Here is a 24,514-nt window from a genome sequence, read left to right as displayed (position 1 = left end):
CACGGTACTTTTTTGCCAATAATTCAGTAAAGCAATCAAAACTGAACCACGTCTTCCCTCCTGTGTTCTGACTGACACCCGGGGGCAAAAAGAACATAACCATCCAAGCCAAACCCCTATACCAGGGGTGGGCAATCTTTTTGACTTGCGGGCCGAATTGGGTTCTAAATTTTGACCGGGGGGCCGAACCAGGAGCAGATGGATGTAGTGTTTGTGTGAAGTAATATAAATGACATGTAAAGGTCATTGCATTAAAGGTTTTTACTTTTAGTAGATACTAAAGCATGGATATTAAAAAAAGCTTTTTGAAAACAAATGCATTTATTAACAGCATTAAAAAAATATTTCACCAAAAAACTGCTATCAGTGATTCTTATTAAATACGACACTGTTATGATGAATAACATTTTCCATCACTTCAGCGCCTGCAGGTCAGATTTATGAAATATGTTTATCTAATGAGGCGAAATCACATCCAACGGCAAACATTCTGACTAAATACATCATCTTGAAGAATCAGTGAAAGAATACATCTAAATAAAGTAATAAAGAAATCAATAGTATTGTTGGTTTCCCTTTTTTGCTAGTGCATCATAGTCTGGAGTAAAATTTGTTGTGGTAATTCTTAGGATAGAGCCGAGGTGTCGGTCCGTTAACCTAGATCTGTGACGGGCTTTGTTGACGTTCATGTGGCTGAACGTCTTCTCACACACGTACTAGGTCGAGCCAAATTGTCCACTCTTTTTTAAAATTCGGCACTCAGTGTCCACCTTTCTTTTCCTCGGGCCACTCATTTTAATGCAAGGATTCCAGGGGAAGGTTTGTGGGTGGCATTAGCGTAACACTGTATCTGAAAACTCAGCGCGCGAATTACAAGAATATTGACGTCACAGCCTACACGCGAAATTCGGCACTGATAGATGAAATTACTACGTACTACTGAGTGCGCACACGCACTTGTGATTGTGCACCGAGCTTTCTGAGACGGCTCCCGGGATTAATGCGCGGGCGGGCGCTTCCCCATCTACTGGGGAAACATAGTAATTGCAGAAATGACCCAAATAATAATAATAATACAATTTATTCAGGTTTGGCGGGCCGGATTAAACGGCCCCGTGGGCCGGATGTGGCCCGCGGGCCGTAGTTTGCCCATATCTGCCCTATACAGTCCTCAGGCTCCCCAACAATAGCAGTAGCAGTTTGCATTATTTCATTGCAATGTTTTTCCTTATTCAGAATTCACTTTGATGGTTAATGCAGTTATTGCAATTTTGTTGTTTTATCACAATAGATTGGTTTACTTACATTTCAAAAACCAGAAGCCATTCATTTACAAATGTGATTGCACTTTAGTTTACACATTTAAATGTTCAGATATTAAGATGTGATAGACAGTTTTTGCATGATTTGAATGAGGCAAAACAACATGCTTTTTCTCTCGAATATATTGTTATAATCGTTTGTTTCAGATGTACTGTAGTTATTTTCTGTATAAAAATTAAATTTGGTGTTCAAAAAGTCTTTTTTCAAACTTGAGTCTTGAAAAAGAGGGGGTCGTCTTATAATCAGGGTCGTCTTATATTCGGGCCAATACGGTAAAACGCTGTTCAAGACATACTGTGGAGGTGGACCATCAGCATCATGAAATACAAGTAGCCTATGCCAGATACTGACATGCTGAATTTCTTTAAAAAAAAAAAAAAAATCACTGTTGATGCACCTTTAATTTTGACTTCCTCTAGTACACTCAGTACCCACAAAACAACAACAAAAAAATGATGTTTTGACATTAGTGAAGGACGCTTGAGTCCCAGGAGAAACATCATGTCATTACAAAGGGAAATGTTGGAAAAGGGGACACTGTGTACTTGCTGTGTTCTTTTCAAGCTAGCATGCAATTAAAAAAAGTCGGTCTTTCACCACGTGTTGAACTGCTAAAGGCATATTTGTTTGAGAGTAATCTGCCACTAATTCATTCACATAAGATTTTTTTATTTTTGTTTTTTTAGAACAAAATTATTATTCTTGCACAGCTACTTGCATCTTGCGTCTTCTAACAGTCCAAATGGAGTTCACAAATTGGCTTGAATACAATAAGAACGTCAACTCCCAAAAGAAGATAGTGAAACTAAACACTTGATAATGGATGGCTACATTAACCAGATGCCTATTGTAAAAACCATTTACATATAATCCCCCCATTTTAGGACAAACACTGACATGATCGTGAAAGGGAGTGATAAATAAACAGTGTAACTTGGGGCAAAATTAATAAAAAGTAACTGGAAAAGGAGAATCAAAAGCACTCTTAATGTGTTATCATTGCACAAGTGAGGACGGCGCAGAGGACATTCAGCAAAGGGATCACACTGCATTAGGGAGCCAGAGAACACCTGGCATTGTTGGCCTGCTGCCACAGCCAGCGCTGCCTGCTGTCGGCTGCATGCTTCTCATTTCTGTGTGAATTTGAAACTGTCGCCACATGGACAATTGGCTCGGAGCTGCAGATTCCTGCAAGAGTGCAAACCTCCACATCTATTTACGCCGTCAATATGTTAGGGAATAATACCCGCAGTATCACTTTCCCCTCTCCAAATCCCAAGCATAGAAATGTGTTTGCGGCCCATGGACCTGACCTGTGACCAGTGGGTGGAAACAAACACCCTGCAGCATTCTACGGCCGTGCAACAAGATCCCACCACAAATCAGCCATGATATTTCATCTGATTATTGGATGCTGCCCTGTGGCACTTACACTGGTGGAAGAGCACAGGCACCATAACACGTTAGGGAAGGCATGCTATTGCCCAGGGCGCCGAGCTAAAGGGGGCCCTCGTGGGTCAGCTGACATTGGCCTATATCAGTGGTCCCAACCACCAGGCCTCAAGCCAGAACCGAATGGCGACTGACCGTCCAAGCCATCACTTCTGTCTTATTTATTAGCCAAGGCTGAAAAATATTTCAAAGTGACCCATTCGCCTCTGTTTTTGTCTATGGCTGACACTTGACACATTTCATGTTGTTTCAGTCTTGTGACGCTTAAATCAAATTCACAAGCAAACAAAATGAGTAAAATAACTAGACGTATTTGGAAAGTTCCTTTGCAATGGAGACACGCACACACACACACACACACACACACACACACACACACACACACACACACACACACACACACACACACACACACACACACACACACACACGCGCGCACACACACACACCTTTCCCCGCAGTGCGGTCTTTTTTTCTGATCCAAGTACTACCGTGATCAAGATTAAGGAAATTCAGACGATGTCAGAAATTAGCACATTTTGTGACATTTGTCCTCATCTTGGTAGATGAAAATTATGAGACATTTTAGTATAGGTTTTATTTTGTAAATTATATTTAGCCTTATTTTTTATTCATCAACAATTTAGTTACCATTATCGTCATGTTTCCATTTACACATATAGTTTGACATTCCAATGGTAAACTTTAAAGGTATTGGAGAGAATTTCATTTTGAATTTATTTTGTAATATTTCTCAAATTTCTCCCCACATACTGATGAACTGTTAAATAGGGCATCTTAAAATAAACTGAACCCCGGTGGGACCAGAAAAATCTCAACCAATAATTGTCGGCTTGAATAATGGCAACATTGGTCAGTTAACTTGTCAATCAATCTGTCTTCTGTGTTGTATTTCCTTGTTGATATCCATACTCGCTTACATCCCTGCGGCAAGTACTGCACATGTGTTTAACTTGTGAATTTTGGACATTTTGGCTTCGTTGTAGAATTCCCTGCTTGACTTCTGTGTGAAAATGGCTGATGAACGCCGTGATGATGATGGTTCTCCCAAAAGAAAGCCTGTTTTTGACATCTGAGAAGTGGAGGACATTGGTTGAACAAAACAAAATGCGAGTTATTCTTGGTAATTCGTTTTTGTGCACTGAGGAAGAAGAAGGGAATCAGAAGTGATGCATTGTTAGCCAAATTTCTTTGAACAGGTTTTGTTTATCTGTATATTTTGTGAAAATAACTAATTTTATGGCCTAGAATCATGTCAGCTATATTGAGACACAATGGGTTAGTAATGGGTTAGTAGAATTGTTTAATCGCTGTAGTAGTACATGTCTATTCATTTCATACATCATTTCTAAGTTTGGTGTTTGTAGTGTAACTAACACGTAGGAAGTCGGCTGCTGACTGTAAATACAACTTCAAATATGGAGCGTATGGTGAGTGTGGACCTAAAAACCTGCCCATGCGCAGTATTCAAAAACAGACGAAAAGGCTCTGGTTTCATCTGTAATGCCTTTAACTTGCAGTCTGATAAATACACCACATGTCCAACATTTTCATTGCGTCTTGTCACATCTCTCTCCCGTGATAAACACCGGAAAATGGGCGTCTGTCGGTGACCATTCTGTCACAGGGACGGAATACCCACCTCTGTACGTACATTTGTTTGAATTTGTTTGCACAGACAGGTGTATGCCATTATCAGCCATGCTGCAAGAAGACAGACCTGCTTCGTGCTCTCCCCACACGATTTCTTTCATCATTGCTGAACGTTGCGAGAGATATTTTTTTCTTACAATAGCTCAAAATGCTTTCTTGAATCGTAAGCTGTCTGTATTCTGCTTTTGCCATCGTCCTCAATCTTCCTATTTCCTCGCTCTTCTTCATGTAGCTGACTGAGTGCTTATCTCGAATCACTTCTGCCCTCCACAGGAGGCTTTCCACAATGCAGTAGTACGCAAGGCTGATTACTCCAGTATAACTGTGCAACACCCTCCCCGACCCATAAACAAGAAGCGCTGGGGCAGGGGGGAACGGACAAACCAAACATGGTGACATCGGTAGACGAATGCATGGATGTTTCCTTTTTGAAAGAACTTTGTTAATTTTTAGCTGCCGGTGACAATGTTATCATCAGTTGTTGTGATTGGTTAAAACAAATGTTTGGTTGCCGCATCGGCCAATCAACTCCAACTGCTGTACTGTATGTCCCACCTTTCCTGAGCAGATCATAGTGGTGCAGTCCCAGAGTGATACTTTGCAGAACTCTGTTGAGTGGTTCACGTATCAGAGCCAGCTCTTGCCAGGTTAGATCCAACTCACCTGATTCAAATATTTAAGATGATTATCAGGCTTGTGAAAAGCTTGTTCATGAGCTGACAGTGTGAATCAGGTGTGTTGGAGCAGAAAGACATAAAACAGACTAGATAGGGGATCTTGATGAGTTGACCAGGAGACCCCTGCAGTTGGTGCAGTTAACCATAAGAAAGCAGCTAGGGGCTAGTAGCCATGAGCAGACGGGCGTTTGTTCAGTCCAATACTCCGCAGCCTTGCTTCATGTGTGCAGAATTTCAGTGTTGTTAGAATTTTTTTTCTAATTAACACATTTATCTATAAGTCAATTATTTGTTACAATATGTCTTTTCTTTGTAACCCCCCCCCCCCTATATCCTGATGCACCAACTTTACTGTCAGTTTTTTATTTTATTTTACCTTGCTACGCTTTCCAACGTAACAGACACTCTCACGCACACGCACACACACACACACACACGCACATTACAGTTTGTTTACATGTTTATACCACCATTTGCAGATGGTTACCTCTGGGCTTGGTGAGACAAAAATACACCATATACCACTCTGCAAAATATTGAATAAATAAAAATTCTTGATTGCACTTACCATTTAATGTAATTTACTAAGTTCTGCTACTGTATTTATAACTGCTCTTGCATTTGCCCTTACATATGTGGATCATTACCAGTAAACCGGACCCGGGTTTTAAGGAAGGTGATGATTGTTTGTATTGGCTTGCTTGATGCGTAAAGCAGCTGTTAGACACTATGAATGTTATGCTGCACATTTTTCGTTGGTGAAGTGGTCATACTTTCATTTGGAGTGCGTTGGACGGTTGTGACATTGTAGGCTGACTTGCAATATTTTGGCTACGGCTCTTATATAGGCTATTATTATATTGTGCATGTGGTCGTAATGTTGAGGTTGGTCCATGTGTCTGAAAATGACATCTAATACGGCTGGGCACTGCTTAGCAAGTCCCCTCTTTTGTGAATATATATTTATTTTTTTCAAATTCAAGACAGAGATGTTTTTACTGGTGCACAAAATGAGCCGTGCATAAACATCACCTTGTTCAAAGAATAGAACCAACACAATGCATGAATTCACAACAAATGACATACCAGCAAACCAGTGTGACTTCTGCTGTTGCCTTTGCGAGACCAGTTCAGATATGCGAATTTATAAATCAGGTGTGTTTGGACCTCCGGAGTGGAGGCTCTGCCGAACCCCTGAAACCGACTCACCAAACCCCTCGGTTCTACTCTGAGTCTCTCCCGGATGACTGCGCTTCTCACCCTATCTCTAAGGGAGAGCTCGGACACCCTGCGGAGAAAAGTCATTTCGGCCGCTTGTATCCGGGATCTTTGTCTGTCGGTCACGACCTATAGCTCGTGACCATAAGTGAGGGTAGGAGCGTATATCGACCGGTAAATTGAGAGCTTTGCCTTTAGGCTCAGCTCTCTCTTCACCACGATGGACCGGTACAGAGTCCGCATTACAGCCGACGCTGCACCGATCCGCCTGTCGATCTCGTGCTCCATCCTGCCCACGCTCGTGAACAAGACCCCAAGATACTTGAACTCCTCCACATGGGGCAGGATCTCATCCCCGATCCGGAGAGGGCATTCCACCCTTTTCCGAATGAGGACCATGGACAGATTTGGAGGAGCTGATCCTCATTCTGGCCGGTTTACACTCGGCTGCCAACCGCTCCAGTGAGAGCTGGAGATCACGGCTTGAAGAAGCCAACAGCACCACGTCGTCTGCAAAAAGCAGAGATGCAATGCTGAGGTCCCCAAACCGGACACCCTCAACACCTCGGCTGCGCCTAGAAATTCTGTCCATAAAAGTTTATGAACAGAATCGGTAACAAAGGGCAGCCTTGGCGGAGTCCAAGCCTCACTGGGAACGAGTCCGACTTACTGCCGGAAATGCGGACCAAACTCTGGCATCGATGATACAGGGACCAAACCGCCCTTATCAGTCGGTTCGGCAGCCCATATTCCCGAAGCACCCTCCACAGAACTTCCCAAGGGACACGGTCAAACGCCTTCTCCAGTCACAAAACACATGTGGACTGGTTGAGCGAACTCCCATGCACCCTCGAGGATCCTGCCGAGGGTATAGAGCTGGTCCACTGTTCCACGGCCAGAACGAAAATCACACTGCTCCTCCTGAATGCGAGATTCGACCTCCTGACGGACCCTCCTCTCCTGCACCCCTGAATAGACCTTACCAGGGAGGCTGAGGAGTGTGCTTCCTCTGTAGTTGGAACACACCCTCCGGTCCCTCTTCTTAAAGAGTGGAACCACCACCCCAGTCTGCCAATCCAGAGGCACCGTCCCCGATGTCCACGCAATGCTGTAGAGGCGCGTCAGCCAGGATAGCCCCACATCCAGAGCCTTTAAGGCCTCTATTAAGTCCTGCAAGCTAACCTCGTGTTGCTAACTTTCATGAAAATTGAACATTTTGGAAGTCACAACTTGTCTGTTATATGCTATCAATATTATTAGATAATATTAGGAAGGGTAATGACAGTGTTCTGATAATGACGCTAATGCAAGGGGGGAATATACTGGACCTTACGATCCATCTTTGAAATTGTATGATTGTTAGTTATTTTATAAATATACTGATCCATTCATTCTGTTTGCACAGATGCCAGCATGCGGTCAACCAAAAGCTTCCCATTTATCCATCTGTAGATGGCGGTGCGTGGTACGACGTAAAAGCTGCATCAACATCAAGTTCAGCGAAAGAGGATCCTCAACCTCCGAATGGCGATTTGAAAGGTTTTCCTCACTGTGGCATTCCGAAACATCTAAACATTTTGAGTTTGAAATGACAGTAAAATCTAGTCTATGGGAAAAATTCGCAAACGTGATTTATTCAATAAACAAGCTTGTGAATTTCAAATGTTGTATCTGTTTTTGTTCCAATGTGTTAAATATTTTGTGATGAGCACTCATACAAGGTTTATATGTTCACGTTAATTGACAATGTATTTCATGCAGGCATGTCGCACAGATGCAATTCCGTTCCTCTCTACTACACAGTACCTATCAAAATTGGTATTGTAAGAGCTGCCCTCAATTTAATAACGTGGTTCTTGAAAATACTAAGCAGCAAGCAACAAAATCCATTTGTGAAAAAACTAGCTGCAGCAACAAGGGAATTATTTTACCTAGCAATCTAAATGATTTTATTCTCTCGATGCATCTTTCAAAATGGATCAATCTCTGCGGTTGTGTCAGCATTGATTTGAAGGTCAGCTGTGTCATCCCTTGTCGTTTGGCTGCTGGAGCTGTTTGGGGTCATCCCTCTCCTCTTATTCAAGATGAAGCAACTTGAGATGTACAATTTCTTCAAAAAGGAAACAGAAAAGTGTTTAATTTCTTAGTAGTACAGCCTTTGAGACATCCAACCATATTGTATATATCTCAGAATTTGCGTCTATATTTAATTTAGCTCTATAGTTAATGTATATATTAATGTTCATGTTCATACAAACAAGTCAATGTCCCACGTGTTATGGCGAAGAATAGCATGTTTTCTATTGAGAAAGCAGACGATAAACATTCCTCCACAGACGTTGCAGTCGCTGGTTTTGGATCGGGATTTTCAGATGTTGGCCCATTTCCACCGACAAAATGCAGAGAGCACATATATGTGTGATTGGTGACATTTTTTACTGTAAATCCCTGCCGTTTACAAGCTTCTAAACAGCGAAGGCATTTCTCCTCAGCTTTGGAAAAATATGAAGAAAACTCCCCTCATGACCCCGGTCAGCATATCGCGAGTCGCTCCGGCAGACACCAAAGCAGCAATGTTTTGTTGTAACCATGATAGGTCCGTTAATGTTGTTTCTGATAACAAATAGCGAGTTGGTCTTTTGCGCTTCAGCTGTTCACGACCTGTGCGGCTCTCGTATTTGTCCGACCACGCTGCGGCCGCGGCGCATGCGCAGTTCGCTGTTCTAAAAATAGTAACTTCGGGGTAATTATGACAAGCCCCATTGCCCCTAGGTGTGAGTGCGAGTGCGGATGGTTGTTCGTCTCTGTATGTCCTGTGATTGGCTGGCAACGGGTTCAGGGTGTCTCCTGCCTACTGCCCGATGACTGCTGGGATAGGCTCCAGCACACCCGCGACCCCCATGGGAACAAGCGGTATAGAAAATGGATGGATGGAGGTCCAAGTACCGATCCCTGCGGGACACCACATGTAAAATTAATTAGGTCGTGTTCCCATGGATGGGTGGGTCCTCTCTGAGAGATTAAAGATTAAAGTCCCAATGATCGTCACACACACATCTGGGTGTGGTGAAATTTGTCCTCTGCATTTAACCCATCCCCATGTGATTTTAATCCATCCCCTGGGGGAGAGGGGAGCAGTGAGCAGCAGCGGTGCCGCGCTCGAGAATCAGTTGGTGATCTAACCCCCCAATTCCAACCCTTAATGCTGAGTGCCAAGCAGGGAGGTAATGGGTCCCATTTTTATAGTCTTTGGTATGACCCGGCCGGGGTTTGAACCCACAACCTTCCAGTCTCAGGGCGGACACTCTACCACTAGGCCACTGAGCTGAACTAAACCAAAAAAGACCCCGAAATACCAAAGCAGGTTTCAAAACAATCTAGTAATATGCTGTGATCGACAGTGTCGAAGGAAGCACTAAGATCGAGTGGTAATAGTGCCGATGAGGTGTAGGACTCGATAGCTAAGAGGAGATCATTGGTCACTTTAACAAAAGAGCTGTCTCAGTAGAGTGGTTAGCTCTAAAACCAGACTGAAAAGATTCAAATCGATTGTTAGCAACCAAACAGATTACAAAAGTATCCCTTTAACACCCAGAGAGATAGATTAAACATTTCTACAATCCCGGAGGCTCCAAGTGCACAATAAAATGTATTCAAAAGCTAAAAAAGTGGATTTTCCATGATATGTCTAGTCGCTATTGAATTTAGGGGTTTTAACAGAACTGCATTGAAGTCATCAATTGAGCCATATAATATTGAGCCGTATCTGGAGGAGCCAGCTGAAGTAACTCGGTCATTTGGTTAGGAGTCTCCTGGACGCCTCCCTGGTGAGGTGTTTTGGGCACGTCCCACTCTGAGGAGACCCTGGAATAACATAAGACTCACTGGAGTGACTGTCTCCTGGATGGCTTGGGATTTCCCTGAATTTCCCTAATTCCTGACAAACGCTGGTGCCCCTACAACCTGACTCCCGAATAAGTGAAAGAAAATGAATGCCTCTATTCTACCATCCAGACGTTCTGACAGACTGTACCCATTGCATGTAGCTGGGAATATATATGGAAACATCAAGGATGCGTAGCTTGTCAAACCAGGCCCAATGGTGGTGGAAAGGGCTTCACCTTCGATGGCCCCCAAGCAAAAAAAGACATCAAGCTCCCAGTGTGGACTGAAAGCCTGCCAACCACTTAGACTTAGACTTAGACAGAACTTTATTGTCATTTTGTCAACACTAGGTGTGTACAAAACGAAATTTCGTTGCATACGGCTTTCAACAATGTAGTGGTATTTCGGCTGGTTAAAAAAGTGACATTCTATATAAAAATATGAAATAAGATAATTATAAAGTACAAAGTGCAGCAGTGATAAAGTACCGTAATTTTCGGACTATAAGTCGCACTGGAGTATAAGTCGCACCAGCCATAAAATGCCCAAAAAAGTGAAAAAAAACCATATATATGTATATAAGTCGCTCCTGAGTATAAGTCGCCCCCCCCCAAACTATGAAAAAAAAACCGCGACTTATAGTCCGAAAATTACGGTATGTAAACAGTGCAGGAGACAAAAGCAGTATTTACAAGTGTGCAGAGGAATGCTACGTTTGAATGTTCAACAGTCTGACGACAGCAGGGAAAAAACTATTGCAGAACCTGGTGGACCTGCAGCGGATGCTGCGAAACCTCTTCCCAGAGGGCAGCAGGGAGAACAGTCCATGGTGGGGTGTGATGGGTCACTGATAATATTACGGGCTCGGGACACGCAGCGCTGGGATGACAAGTCCTGAATGGAGGGAAGAGGAGCCCCGATGATCCTCTCTGCTGTCCTCACCACTCTCCTCAGGTTCTTCCAATCGGAGGCGCTGCAACCTCCACACCACACCGAGAGACAGCTTGTCAGAATGCTCTCTATGGTGCTTCGGTAGAACGTCCTCATGATGGGTGGGGGCAGGTGGGCTCTCCTCATCCTCCGCAGGAAGTACAAGCGCTTCTGTGCCCTCTTGACCAGTGTTGTGGCGTTCACAGTCCAGGTGAGGTCGTCTGTGATGTGGACTCCCAGGAATTTAGTGCTGCTGACCACCTCCACAGCTGAGCTGTTGATGATCAGTGGAGCGTGGTGAGGCTGGTTCTTCCTGAAGTCAACGATGATCTCCTTCGTCTTCTCCACATTCAGGATCAGGCTATTTTCTCTGCACCAGCCCACCAACTGCTCCACCTCCTCTCTGTAGTCCAGGTCGTTGTTGTCCCTGATGAGGCCCACCACCGTTGTGTCGTCTGCAAACTTCACGATGTGATTGGTGGTGAACCTGGGGGCGCAGTCGTGTGTCATCAGGGTGAACAGCAGGGGGCTCAGGACGCAGCCCTGAGGGGAGCCTGTGCTGAGGGTGATGACATCTGAGGTGTTCTGTCCGACCCGGACTGACTGAGGTCTGTTGGTGAGGAAGTCTAGCAGCCAGTTCCGAAGGGGGGTGCTGAAGCCCAGGTGTTCCAGTTTTTCCACCAGATGTTGTGGAATGATGGTGTTAAACGCTGAGCTGAAGTCCAGGAACAGAAACCGCACGTGGGTGTTCCTCTCCTCCAGGTGAGCCAGGCTCAGGTGAAGAACGGAGGAGATGGCATCCTCAGTAGAGCGGTTCTGCCGGTAGGCAAACTGGAACGGATCGAATGTTGGGGGGAGTCTGGAGACGATGTGATCTTTGAGCAGCCTTTCGAAGCACTTCATCATGATGGGAGTCAGTGCCACAGGTCTGTAGTCATTCCATGAGGTGATTTGAGGTTTCTTCGGCACCGGAATGATGGAGGCAGCCTTGAAGCACACTGGCACTTTGGCTTGGTCCAGCGAGATGTTAAAAATGTCTGTGATGACACCAGCCAGCTGGCCTGCACATTCCTTGAACACCCGCCCAGGTATGTTGTCGGGGCCTGGGGCCTTACGTGGGTTGACTCTTCTCAGAGTCTTCCACACGTCGGCTGAGTCAAGGCAGAGGGCCTCCTCTTCCTGGTGGGGAACAGTTTTAACTGCAGGAGTGCTGTTTAGTGCCTCAAAACGCCCAAAGAAGTTATTTAGACCATTTAGGAAGTCAGCATCAACCTCACCCACCGGGGGGGAGGGTAAGTTGTAGTCCGTGATCGCCCGTATGCCTTGCCACATACTCCTGGTGTTATTGGCGTCGTGGAAAAAATCCTGAATTTTCCGACTGTGGCTTCGCTTCGCTAGCCTGATGGCACGGTTCAAGTTGGCTCTCGCTGTCCTCAGTGCCTCCTTGTCGCCAGACTTGAAGGCTGAGTTCCATGCTCGTAGCGTATGACGTACATCCTCAGTCATCCAGGGTCGTTGGTTGGCTCGGGTGATGATGTTCTTAGTGGTGCTGACGTCCTCGGAGCATTTGTTGATGTAGGCTGACACAGTCATGGCGTACTCATCAATGTCGATCTGATTGTCATATGTTGCTGCTGATTTGAACATGTCCCAGTCAGAGCACTCAAAGCAGTCCTGGAGTGCCTCCATGGCCCCCTCAGACCACACCCTCACCTGCTTCACTGTGGGTTTTGCTCTGATCAGCAGGGGCCTGTATGCAGGGATTAGCATAACAGATAGGTGGTCTGAAGAGCCGAGGTGGGGGCGGGGGGCTGCTCTGAATGCATCCTTTATATTGGTGTAAACCAAGTCCAGAGTGTTCTCTCCCCGAGTTGGAAAATCCACGTGTTGGTAAAAATGAGGGAGAATAGTCTTCATGCTAGCCTGGTTGAAGTCCCCAGCAATGATGAAAACCCCCTCTGTGTGCGTGGATTGCAGCTCACTGATTGTCCGATAGAGAACCCTCATGGCCTCTTTAGTGTTAGCGCTAGGAGGCACGTACACAGCCGTGATGCTAACAACAGTAAACTCTCTGGGCAGGTAGAAGGGTCTGCAGTTAACAGTCAAAAGCTCGATGTCCGAAGAGCAGAAGCTGGCGACAGATCTAGCATTTTTGCACCAGTTGTTGTTGATGTAGACACACAGCCCACCTCCTCGGGATTTACCGCTTAGCTCGCTGTTTCTGTCGGCGCGGAATGTAGCGAGCCCCTCCAGGCTAACGGCGTTGTCCGGCATTGATGAGTTCAGCCATGTCTCCGTCAGGATGAGAGCGCAGCAGTTTCTAACTTCCCTCTTTGAAGAGAGTTCCAGTTTTAGATGGTCCATTTTATTATCCAGTGAGCGGACGTTGGAGAGGAAGATGGATGGAAGCGGCGGTTTGTAGGGGTTAGCTCTAAGCTTAGCCGTTAGCCCACCTCGACAGCCGCGCTTTCGCCGCTGGTCACACCGCCTACGCTTACTCCTCCTCCGGCGTGTGCTGCCCGGCGAGCCCGCTGCGTCGTGAGCTTCTGGGGCTAGCGCCCTAAGCACTCCGAGGCTACGCAAACAGACTAGGGTAGTTGTGGCTACGAGTCCGAAAACACTTGATGACCGTACCTCCATTAGGCGCTGGCGATCATACACTAATCTACTGGATGGATAAACTAAACTTTGTGTTGTTTGTAGTGTCCTAGGCGACATATTTTGTGAAAATACTCGTCGATTGTTGAGACCCGTGGCGGCCGCGGCCAACTGGGGCGCCGCCATCTTGGATTCCACTGTGGCTGGCTGCGTGTCTTTCCATCGCAGCTGTCACCGTCAAAGCAGTCAACACCATATAAAACAATACTGCTGTTTGTTGACTTGTTTCACTATCACCCCCCTCACAACCTAAAATGTACGTTTTTTTTTTTTTTTGTAATTCCCTGCAGATTGTTATTTCCTTTGCCCCAAACATCCCAGAAGAAAATCAAGTACAGAACAGAAAGTTTGGACAGAATTTTTATACTTAAATAAATTGTAGTGGTGCAAACATTATCTATACATTTTAATTCTGGAAAACATCTGAACTTTAATGGTGTTTCCATTATTTATGCTATTCCAAAGTCAAACGCATTCAATACATTCTTCTTACCAAATACTGTTAGTCCCAGAGGTATAATGACTAATATGACAAAATCAAGGAGTTTGTCACTTGGCCAAAGTCAATGTGGACTACAAAAATAAGGATTTGCATGTGAAAACAATGACCAGGGTTACATTTATTGTTGGACCCAACCCTTTTCTGAGCAGTTTGGGGAGGAATAATTAGGTAGTCGTAACAACCCCCACACCGCAGGATAATTTCTCAGGGTAATATTTTGAGAAGATATAACAATCAATCCTTTGATTTTTACAAAAGCGTCTGAAAGGCACGGGGAGAACATGCAAATTCCACACAGGGAGGGCCGGAGGTAGAATTGAACCCGCAACCTCTGAACAGTGAGGCGCGTGTGCTAACCAGTGCCGCCCTTTTCTATGTATGTTGACATGTCAAATTGTAAATTCACAATCTGCTGGAATTATTGTTTATTTCAAGTTTTAAATCTCATTTTACCTCTGAAATTTCAAAAGTAAATGTTGCTAGCACTGGTTGCTATATTGCTATTATGCTGACCTTGGATGGTGCTCACTGAAATGAGTGTGCTGGTTTTGTTGAGGTCAATGCTGCTCTTGTTTAAGGTGATTAGAATAGTACATGATCTGAGGGAAACCATGTTATATTGCCTGCAATTAAAATGAGTTTGACACCCCTGCATTACAATGCCAGTGCATCCCATCTGTCAAGCACACTAATGGTAATAATGCACTTATGGGACAAGAGGTTTTAGACAGCCTGGTGTTTTTAACTGACTTAAACCGTTCCGGCCTTTAATTTTGTGTGTAGTAGTCAACTCATATGACAGCATAAATATAAAACTCACGTCAGCCCTTAGAAATAGATTTTCAGTTCAAAGCATACTATGGCTCTGTTTTTAATTTAAAGGTGTGTGCGTGCATGCATGCGTGGATGTGTGCTGGACTTGTGTACGTGAACAATGTCCCTCTAAGTAATCCTGCACATCCCTGTCTGCTGGCCTGAGTACAACAGTTGGCCGAGCTCTGGGACTTTATTGGAAAAATTTGTGTACATAGTGTGGTGAGTAACATGGTGTGGTTGTGAGTGTGTAGTGGATGGTGGGTGCAGAGTTACTGACAGGGAAATTTACTCACTGACTCTTGAGATATGTTCCTCGGTTACGTTGTGGCTGTTGAAAAACTAATCCTCACAGTAAATCATGACATTATGCATTCACACAGCTAAAATTATCCCGAGAAAGTCAGACAGAAAATTGGAGCAGGGTTTGGCTGCATTCTGACAAAGTGCAAGCGATCCAGGAGCAGACAAACACCCACTCAAACATAGTTCTATCCATCTGGCAGCTTCAAGCAGCTCCCTGACAATGTCCACACGTTGCAATTTCAATTTGCACGCTCTAAATCTATTACACAAAATGCAGGTATTTTAAGTAGTCCAAAATTCTTTTTTATTATTTTTAACCTGGTAATTGCAAGGCAAATGGCCCTAATTGAAACCACAACCTCTGAAATAAAACTGAAAAATGAAAGTGGTGATTATGGTTTCCCAGGGCCTGTTGTAGGATTTGTGAAGTTGCTTCCAAGAGTGTTTTCATGTCACTGTATCAAGCTGCTGCCCATTCTAGACAAACTGACTCATTCATAGAACACTGGCCTCAATGGAGGAGATGGTGGTTCAGCAAAGGAGAGATGCTAAATCTACCCACCCCCTTTATTTGTCCCTCAACGTCACACTTCATTGTGTGTACTCTCCACAATTAGTTCTACCCATGTGATGAATGGTGGGAAAAGTGCATCAGACAAATCATATCTACCAGGGCATCTTTTCCCCCCCAGAAAACATGCCAGTGGTCATTATACATGCGCAAGAAATGCACAAAAATCACGACGACATAGAGAAAATATTTTGAGGGTTCCATTTCAGATTATGTTACACGTCTGCAATGTGATTTGTTGTCGGGCAGAAGCCGAGTTAAGAAGGAGTTAAGATCAGGGGATGTTGAGAATAAGTGTCAATTTTACACATGTGAAGCCCTTTGAGACTTGTCTGTGATTTAGGGCTATATAAATAAACTTGACTTGATTTGAAGCCACAGATTTTGGTTTGGTTATTTTGGTTTCCATACATGTTGCTTTCCCTTGCAAAAAAAAAAAAAATCGTCACGAACCAAGTCAAGTAGCGATGAACCTCTCAGTCAGTCACTGACGGACGCCCATTTCACTGATGACTAACAGAGACATGACCAGCCCTTTTGCATGTATTTGTTGTGCTACGTTCATCCAGGACACCAAAATAAGCCTCGCGCAAGTTCGATTGCGGGTGTTCAGAGAAGAGGTTGGGCATTACTTTACAGGGGAAAGGAACAACTTTTTTCAATCCCTATTAGCAACAATGGACGACATAGCAACCGCTGCTGCTTTATTCTTGCCCTCAAGTCCTGCCAACGACAGCACCATCAAGAAGCACATCCCTGGCCGTGAATTTCACGACCTTCTAGGTGTGAATGAAATTTCAGAAGGCAAAGTTATATTGGTCTATATTTTATTGGTAAACAGCCTCGGTCAAGTTACTTAGACAAAATAATTAGATTCTGATTACTGATTACTTCTCCAAAAGGTCTAGTGATTACTCATTTTCAAAAGTAATTGGTCATTTTGTTTACTTTAGTTAGTTTTCAAAAACATGATGCACAACATGAATACGCAATAAGCAATAAAGCCTTTCAACCTAATTCTACTCTTTTTGCATATTCCATCATATAATATTGAAAAAAATTAAACTGTCTTTTTAAAAACGTTTTTAATGAGTTTCAATCTTTGATCAATATGGACATTGGCTCAAGCAAAAATTAAATTAAATGCATCAGCCTCTGACTTTGACTTTAAACATATGTTTTGCACATTTCATCATGTTTTAATGAAATAAAGTCTGTTAACTTATATTTCTACTTATTCCAGCATATAAAATATAAATCCTCAAATAAGATGTAAATAAGCCTTCCTTGACTGTACAAATTATTACCATTTACATCTTTTAACAGTGGGTGAGAGAGGAGAAATAATGAGTTAACCAAAAAAAAAATTTGAATTCCACAGTTAGGGTCTTATTCCATTCTTATTTTATGGCTACCCAGACAAGGCCATATGTTTTTTGCTTTTTTTTTTTCTTTTCAGTGAGTGAAACAGTGGTGTTATATCTGTATTTTTTCTACAATACGTCAGAATGATTCAGAGTCTACGGTGGATATATAGATAACATGTCCTTAACAGTATAGCCAGCGACGAGCTTCTTCAGTTCAGCTGCACAAAGTCCTGTCGCTCTTAAGTCTAGTTTCAGAGAGAGTGGCCCTCGTGGGTTTGCCTGGTGGAATTGCACGTGATAACCGCAGCGGGCATGTCATTGGGCGAATCCAATGGTACCTCGGTGAGTCTCACATTTCCGCGCCCATAAAACACGAATGTTTTTTTCTGCTTTTAAAGATTCAAACGCAAATTAATATCAGTACTTCAGAGTATTAAACGCTGCATGGAACTGTTGTCACTGTCGTCACGCCGCTCACACGTCATTTTCATGAGACAGTCTCACAAAACAAAATCACTATTTAGTAACGCAGTGACGCAGCCTGCATGTGGGTGAGTAACATGAGTCATCTAATTACTGTTTTTGCAATTGTAATACCTTACTTTACTCGTTATTGTAAAAAAGTAATTGGATCAGTGTTGGTAAATAAATAATGTATGGATGGAATCATGGCAGTCTTGATTTGATCAAAAAGACATCAAAAGGCTAACACTAATTCATTTTCTTTTCTTGAGGTACATACAGCTAACAATACCAACGTAAATTATGATTTATTTTTATTTAGAGCCACATTTTTCGATGGTATTATTTAGTTTTTATAATATTTTAATTGTGGTTACATGTTATGTAAGTTACCATCATCTCCATCTCAAACAATAAAGTACTTTGCATGATAAATATTTTTGATGTCATCATATTTTCAGGAGTGTAGTTATATTCAGGATGAGGTGGCCGTGACAATTCTGACCATGCATGCTGCGATGGTGCAGAACTGCGAGTCATTGGTGACCGCTAAGACACAGACAGAGTGGGCTGAAAAGGCCGCAGAGTTGGAGACAGACACGCAGTGATGACAGCCTGAATGAGTATCGTCTGACTCGGGGGGACTCTGTGAATGAGGACGTTGAGAGGCCGCCACAGAGCCACGAGAAAAGTCTAATTACAACATAGCAATGAAAGTACAAAATCATGCATACGAAATTGCATAGATGTACATATGACATCATAGAACAACAACGGGTGTATTATTTATTGGCATGAAATTGTATTTACGTCCATGAGTTTTAATGGTAGCCTTTGTAATCAATCTGTGGAAATGTCCTCCTTATGCTTGACACAACACATGAATTTAAAAGATTGTTCCGATCCATGAATGTGATCGGCTAATACCAATTACCGTAATTTCTGGACTATAAGCCGCACCAGCTAAAATTCGGGGATATTTTAGTTTTTTTCTTATATAAGCCGCACGTACACACGCGTTTTTTACAAAGAAAGACAGTACACAGAAAGCCTTTTTAAAGTTTTAATAACATACTTTAACATGTCTTTCTAAACATTGCCTGTGACGCAGCAGTAGTACCGCAGCAACACGGAAGTGTGCACGCGAGTTATTAACAAAGAAAGACAGGACACAGAAAGCTTTTTTAAAGTTTTAATAACATACCTTAACATTTCTTTCCAAACACTGCCTGTGACGCGGCAGTAATACCGCAGCAACACGGAAGTAACACAAGACTAATAGGGCTGGATTAAAAAAAACATACCGGTAAAAGTCACTGAGACGCGGGGTAACACAGCAGCAACACAGCAGCAACACGGTAGTACAGCACCAACAGGGCTCGTTAAAAAACATACCAGTAAAAGTAAAAAAAGAGCCATCTTCATCTTCCTCCTGTGCACTGAAACCATCGAAGTCTTCCTCCTCAGTGTCCGATTGGAATAGCGTTAGATATCCTTCGCCACACAGTCTCAGTCTCTCTTTTGTCGTCGCTTTTATGCATTTCTTCGAGTGTGATGAGGGTCTGTTCATGCTAATTTTATTCATGCACGAAGCGCTAAATTACATTAAACTAGCGAGCGACACGTATAGCTCCAGAGTAGACGGGACCACGAAATAAAGAAAAGGGTGACGCAACACAATGTCATCAACATCGACTGCCTTTAGCTTAAAAACGGCATCATATGCATTTCTTTTGTCCCCCATAATGACGGTTTGTGTATAAAAGCTTCCTGTCAGTAATGTCCGTCTTGACAAACTAGCACGTCTTCTTCGGCGCATTATCTCTTCTTCGTCTGTCTCGCTCTTGCTTCCTGCTAGAGCGCCCCCTGGAGGCCGTAAAAATCCATAAATACGCCGCGCCGCCATTTAAGCTCTATTTCCCTCTTTGACAGCCAAATCGATTGCTTTTAACTTAAAAGCTGCATCAAATGCATTTCTTTGTGTGTTTTCCATGATGAGAGTGTGTGCGTGATGCGCGAAATGTTCAAAACACAAACTAGCACGTCTTCTTCGGCGCATTATCTCTTCTTCGTCTGTCTCGCTCTTGCTTCCTGCTAGAGCGCCCCCTGGAGGCCGTAAAAATCCATAAATACGCCACGCCGCCATTTAAGCCTCGGGGTTCAAAGTAACCTTCTGAATAAAATGCATTAAAACTTCACGTTCATTACAACTTGTTTTTGGTGAGCAAAATGTCAGAAGAATTTAATTTAAATGCTGATTGATTGGGTTTTAATACAATGCAGATGGTCCAAACAGCGCCACTGCTTTGTGTAATCTCTGAGTCACATGGCAGAGTAAGAGAAAGGGTTTAGAGCCCTTTGACGCAGGTCACCTAGCTCATAATAGTCACAAGCAACACAGCCAGAATAAGCAGCAGCCATAGTAGTGTTTCAAAATAGTATTTTTGTTGTTGTTTTTTTCTTCAAGATACCGCAGTGTATAAAAGTGATCAAGTCATCACAAAAATCACGAAAAAAATCCTTATATAAGCCGCACCTGACTATAAGCCGCAGGGTTCAAAATCTTGGAAAAAAGTCGCGGCTTATAGTCCGGAAATTACGGTATGTTGTCTCAGTGTAAAATTTTTAATTTTAGAGCTAAATAATCAGTTGATTTTTTTTCACTTAATTAATTATATTTAAAGAGTAAAAAACATGTTAAATTTCGATCCTTTTTAATTAAAAAAAAAAAAAAAAAACTTCAAGTAATTGAGAACTTTGATAGCACCATTGAGGACTGGACAGCTTATGTGAACAAGTTGAACTGTATTGCCTTGCTAATGAGATCGACAATGAAAGGAAAGTGGCAGTCCTACTCTGTGTTATCAGAATCTGAATCAGAATCAGCTTTATTGACCAAGTTTGTGCATGCCAAATAGGGAATTTGACTCCGGTTGATCTCAGCCTCTGTACAACATTTAAGTGACTGTCTACATTCAGGTAACTAACAACATTGAAGTGGTGAGAGCATGATGTTATTGCACAGTGATGTCTCTGAGTCTCTATGAGTGGTGTGAGTTCATCAGAGCAACAGCCTGGGGAAAGAAGCTGTGTCTGTTGTCACGGATAGAAATGGAGCCAGGGTGACCAAATGCAGCTTGGACCAGGGTTTATTGAGGGAAAGGGGTGTTGGAATAAACACACTAACATAACGGCCTAACAAAACAACGACGGGACTGACTGACCGACAGGGCTTGCTAACGGAAACAGAATCGACAGACAAAGACGAGAATAATCCGACAAGGGATTGACACACAGACAGGACTTAAATACGCGACAGGTAATGAGAGGCAGGTGACTGTGATTAGTACATAGATTGTGAGTAGACACAGGAAGGGAGGGGCGAGTAAGGACTTAAATACGCGACAGGTAACGAGAGGCAGGTGACTATGATGAGTACATAGATTGTGAGTAGACACGGGAACGGAGGGGCGAGTACACAGAGACGCGGACAGAAACCATGACAACCTATACACAATAAAATGATCAGAGACGAGTCGTGACAGTCTGTGTCTGCTGGTTTTGGCGTACAGCGCTCTGTAACGCCATCCGGAGGGGAGGAGTTTGAGCAGACTGTGTCCTGGGTGAGAAGGGTCTGCGGAGATGTTACTTAATAATAATAATAATAATAATACATTTTATTTATAAGGCGCCTTTCAAGGCACTCAAGGTCGCCGTACAGACATAAAATAAAATGAAAACCAACAGTACCACGATCATCAAAATTGAGTGATCTGCTGCAGACTTTGCAGAAAATCAAAGCAAAACGTTAAAAAATGACCGGAGAGCAACGGCAGCAAGTCGCGCCAGCGTTCACTCACATCCGGGTTGAATGAATAATGAAGACCATTATGTTGTATATAAATAGAATGACAAAAATCCCCCACTTTATCTTCCCATGGAAACTCACCATGAAACTTTGCTTGGATGTCCTCTGAGCGAGCGTCAGTCACACTAGCAAAAATGCCCCCTTGCCCGTTGAGGATGACCATGTCGGTGGCCGTGAAATACGGCAAGGGACGATCAAGTTCCTCGGCAAAAAGCCAGATCCTATAAAACGGACTCCATGTTTTCGCAATACTCGTAGTCCCCCAGATTGTATATGAACTGCGTCCGGTCCACTTTGGAAGCCTCCGAGAGCGATGGGTAGAAGTCGCCGGGTGCCATGTTGGCCGGGCGCCATGTTGGCCGGGCACCAGGTTGGCCTCGTGATAGCGGGTCCGGCATTGCTGGCACGAGGCCCGGTGATGCCGCGGATCCGGCGACGCTGGGGTGGGGCCCGATGGCGGCCACGGGTCCGGCGCCGCTGGCAGGAGGTCCGGCGACGGCTGCGGGTCCGGCGTTGCTGGGACGAAGTCCGACGGCGGTCGCGGAGCCGATGGCGCTGGAACGAGCTCCGACGACGGACAACTTGCACGTTTCGTGGTCCTGGACAGTCTTGGATGGATGGGAGATTAGTCCCGATAATCTTTTCCGCTGACCTGATTGTCCGTTGTAGTCTGTGCTTGTCTTGTTTGGTGGCCGATCCAAACCAGACAGTGATGGAGGTGCAGAGGATAGACTGGATGATGGCAGTGTAGAAGGTTTTCAGCAGCTCCTGTGGCAGGTTGAACTTCCTGAGATGTCTCAGAAAGTACAACCTCTGCTGGGCCTTTTTCCGGACCGAGTCTATGTGGCCGGTCCATTTCGGTCCCAGGAGATTGGGAATAGCATTACTGAGGATGGTGAAGGGTGGGAGTGGCGAAGGGTCTCTCCTGAAGTCCACTGTCATCTCCATGGTCTTGAGCAGGTTTATCTCCAGGTGGTTTTAGCTGCACCAGTGGACCAGCTGCTCCACCTCCTGTCTGTACGCAGTCTCTCTTCTGCACGTACAACAACGACAAACCTTGGTTTACACCGAACCTCAGGAGGCTGCGCAAAGTCAAGGAGGAGGCCTACAGGAGCGGCGACCGCGACCTGTTCAGGCAGACCAGAAACACACTGAACCGAGAGGTCAGGAAAGCCAAGAGGTGTTACGGGGAGAACCTGAAGAGACACCTCTCTGCCAATCCTGATCCCTCAACAGTGTGGAAAGGTCTGCAGAGCATCACGGGCTACAAGAAACGAACCCCCCGTCCTGTGGAGAGCCCAAGGCTTGCTAACCAGCTGAATAAGTTCTACTGCAGGTTTGATCGGTCCTCCCACACAACGGGACTTCCTGCAGCACAATCTACATACTCACCTCTCCCCACAACTGCTCTGTCCACACCTCTATCATCGTTGTCACCCACTCTCTCTCTTGCAGAGGCCGCACCCGCACTCCAGGTCCGCGAGGAGGAAGTGCGCCAGATGTTCCGGAGACAAAAGACCAGGAAGGCACCGGGCCCAGACGGCGTGTCACCTTCCTGCTTGAAAGTCTGCGCTGAACAGCTGGCGCCCACCTTTGCACGGATCTTCAACCGTTCTCTGGAGCTGTGTGAGGTGCCCTCGTGCTTCAAGAGCTCCACCATCGTTCCAGTGGCCAAGAAGCCCGCCATCACAGCTTTGAATGACTATAGACCCGTCGCACTGACATCTGTGGTCATGAAATCTTTCGAGAGGTTAGTGCTGAACCACCTGAAGGAGGTCACGGGCCCCCTGCTTGACCCCCTCCAGTTTGCCTACCGGGCAAACAGGTCAGTGGATGATGCGGTCAACATGGGACTGCACTACATCCTGCACCACCTGGACACCCCAGGAACGTACGCCAGGATCCTGTTCGTGGACTTCAGCTCGGCGTTCAACACCATCGCTCCTGACATCCTCCAACAGAAGCTCATCCAGCTTGCGGTGCCTGCCCCCACCTGTCAGTGGATCACCAGCTTCCTGACCGACAGGAGACAGCGTGTGAGGCTGGGGGGCATCACATCTGACACCCGGACCACCAATACTGGAGCCCCTCAGGGGTGCGTCCTCTCCCCACTGCTCTTCTCTCTCTACACCAATGATTTCTCCTCAGATGACTCTCCTGTGAAGCTCCTGAAGTATGCAGACGACACCACTCTCATCGGACTGATCCAGGACGGTGATGAGACTGCGTACAGACAGGAGGTGGAGCGGCTGGTCCACTGGTGCAACCAAAACCATCTGGAGCTGAACCCGCTCAAGACCGTGGAGATGACAGTGGATTTCAGGCGAGACCCTTCACCACTTTTACCCCTCACTATCCGCAGTAATACTATTCTCTCCACAGACACCTTCAAGTTCCTGGGAACCACAATCTCTCGGGACCTGAAATGGACCGGCCACATAGACTCTGTCCGGAAGAAGGCCCAGCAGAGGCTGTACTTCCTGAGACAGCTCAAGAAGTTCAACCTGCCGCGAGAGCTTCTGAAGACTTTCTACACTGCCATCATCCAGTCTGTCCTCTGCACCTCCATCACTGTCTGGTTTGGATCAGCCTCCAAACAAGACAAGCACAGACTGCAACGGACAATCAGGACTGCAGAAAAGATCATTGGAATCAACCTCCCATCTATCCAAGACTTGTACCTGTCCAGGACCAGGAAACGTGCAAGGAACATCTCTACAGACCCTTCTCACCCAGGTTGCAGTCTGTTTGAACTACTCCCCTCCGGACGGCGTTATAGAGCTCGGTACGCCAAAACCAGCAGACACC

The sequence above is a fragment of the Syngnathus acus genome, chromosome 10 (assembly GCF_901709675.1).
Source record: "Syngnathus acus chromosome 10, fSynAcu1.2, whole genome shotgun sequence".
In the NCBI taxonomy this organism is placed as follows: Eukaryota; Metazoa; Chordata; class Actinopteri; order Syngnathiformes; family Syngnathidae; genus Syngnathus; species Syngnathus acus.
This window is presented reverse-complemented; position numbering follows the sequence as displayed.